The following is a 2,500-nucleotide window of genomic DNA, read 5'->3' on the forward strand; positions in this document are numbered from 1 at the left end:
TCTTTCAGTGTGTGTGTGTGAGTGTGTGTGAGTGTGTGTGTGTGAAGTCTCTGTTTGTGTAGGGTGGGCTTTGTTCCTCTGACCTAGTTAAGCTGGTTACTTTGTCCTCCCACTCTGACGATAATGGGACAAACACACACACACACACAGACACACACACACACACACACAGACACACACACACACACACACACACACCATTCAAAAGGCCAAGGACGATTTTCTACTGAAGAAATAGTCTGAGTAACTGTTTCTGGAAAAGAAAGAGGTGTTTTTTTTTTCCTTCTACCTCCAGTATTTTGTGGTTTTATAAACCTCATGAGCCCACGAGGACTAAAAAAAACAAAAAAAGAGAAAATGTGATTAAATATTTGAGTGAAATGACCCTTTAACTTTAGCTTTCTCCTTTTTATCCTTCAGTCTGTGAGCGAGGAATCTGCTTTTGTATATTGACATGACATTGAAGAAATAGTCAGCAACACACACACACACACACACACCCTCGCTCGCTAAGTCCTTGTCTGTTGCAATGTGTGTCAGACTAGTATTATTGTTATCATTATTATGGGATGTCTGCCGGACTCAGTGATGCAGGGGAGGCACGTCTGGATCTGATTAACATACCTCTACCAGTGCATGGGTGTCTCTCTCTCACACACACTCACATATATATATAGATGTGTTACTGACTTGTTAGGGTGTGGGTCACAGTTATATGTTGTTGTTTTCTTACACAAAATGCGTCTTAAAAATTCTTAAAAATTAGAGAACACATGATGAGAGTAGGCTGCAGCTAACTTTTTTATTATTTTCATTATTATAATTTTATTTATAATTTTATTAAAACGTTTTTTTGTATTTATTATATTTTGTATTATTATTTATTTATTATCTATATTATTATTATTTTATTTTACATTTTATTATTTTGTATTTTTTTATTTATAATTTATATAAAACGTTTTTTGTATTTATTATATTTTGTATTATTATTTATTTATTATTTATATTATTATTTTATTTTATATTTTATTATTTTATTTTATTTTATTATTTTATTAAAACGTTTTTGTATTTATTATATTTTGTATTATTATTTATTTATTATCTATATTATTATTTTATATTTTATTATTATTTTTTTTTTAAATAATTTTATTAAAACGTTTTTGTTTTTATTATAGTTTGTATTATTATTTATTTATTATCTATATTATTTATTTTTTTTATTTTTTTATTTATAATTTTATTAAAACTTTTTTTGTATTTATTATATTTTGTATTATTAGTTATTTATTATCTATATTTTTATTTTATTATTTAATTTTATTATTTTTTTATGTATTTTTTTAAAATTTTTTCATTATCAGTTGATTTGTCATTTTCTCAATGAATCTTTTTGTCTATAAAATGACAGAAAATAACTTCCTGTCACTTCAGCGGTTTCAGCTTCAGATCCTCACATTTTAGGATGCGTTTATGTTTTAAAACGACTATCGATTGTCAGAATAGCCGAGTCGCTAGTTAATTTTATTATTTCTGTTAATCAACTAATCAATACAGCTCTAATTCTGTTCAAATAAGTAAAGCTTTGTTTGTCATGTTAAAAACACAAATTTCCTCTTTTTTACTGAGTTACTTCCCAGTTTTTATTCCTTGAGAGAAATATTGACTCTAAAAACTCCACTGCAGCTTTTTTTCCGGCCGACAGTGTAAAACTTGTGTTCGCTGTGGTCGACTCCCGAGTGAGAAAGTGTGTAAGAGTGTGCTCAGGCAGTCTGCCCTGCATACATAAAGGTCTGCTGCCCTGTTGACATGCACCAGCACGGCTCACACACACACACACACACACACGGTCCAATCCCCCCCAGTCTGAATACCAAATGACAGCAGAGTTTTTATAGTTTTAATATAATATAAACGTGTTTCTTTGTGTTCATCCTTAAAGGAACAGTGTGTACGATTTAGAGGCATCTAGCAGCAAGGTTGCAGATTCCAACCAGCTGATAACGCTTCACTCTGCCCTTCATATGGTGGATGTGTAACTCCCAAAAAATGTGAAAATCTCCTCTGTGGAGCCACTGTTTGGTTTGTCCATTATGGGCTACTGTAGAAAAAAGAATCATTATGATTATTATACTCCATTTCTATCCAATGAATCCTCCTAAATCCTACACTGTGGTCCTTTCATTGAATTTAAACTATCCTTAAAAGCTCCCAAACAACAAATCAGTGAAGCTCAGAGCTGCAGACTGCTTTAAAAAATCTACAACAGCAGCAGTGAAGGACAGCAGGGTGGAAAATTAACTCCAGACTTGTGCTGTGAATCAGCTGGTCTACTGTATCAGCACTTTGTCAGGACACCAGCCTGTACTTGGTCCTTTTTCTTTTTTTTTTTACTGCTGACCTTCACGACTAAACCACCTTCACAGGCCATTAATATATATATATTATATTATATTACTGCATTATTCCACAGTTATGTTACTGAATGAGATGA

At 31.7% G+C, this 2,500-nt stretch overlaps 1 protein-coding gene across 1 annotated transcript in view; it reads left to right on the forward strand.

Annotated features, from left to right (window-relative positions):
- The window catches only part of itsn1 (intersectin 1 (SH3 domain protein)), a gene marked incomplete in the record, with an annotated part of 62,086 nt that overhangs the window by 11,864 nt on the left and 47,722 nt on the right, over positions 1-2,500 (forward strand).

The sequence above is a fragment of the Scomber scombrus genome, chromosome 12, assembly GCF_963691925.1.
Source record: "Scomber scombrus chromosome 12, fScoSco1.1, whole genome shotgun sequence".
Taxonomy (NCBI): Eukaryota; Metazoa; Chordata; class Actinopteri; order Scombriformes; family Scombridae; genus Scomber; species Scomber scombrus.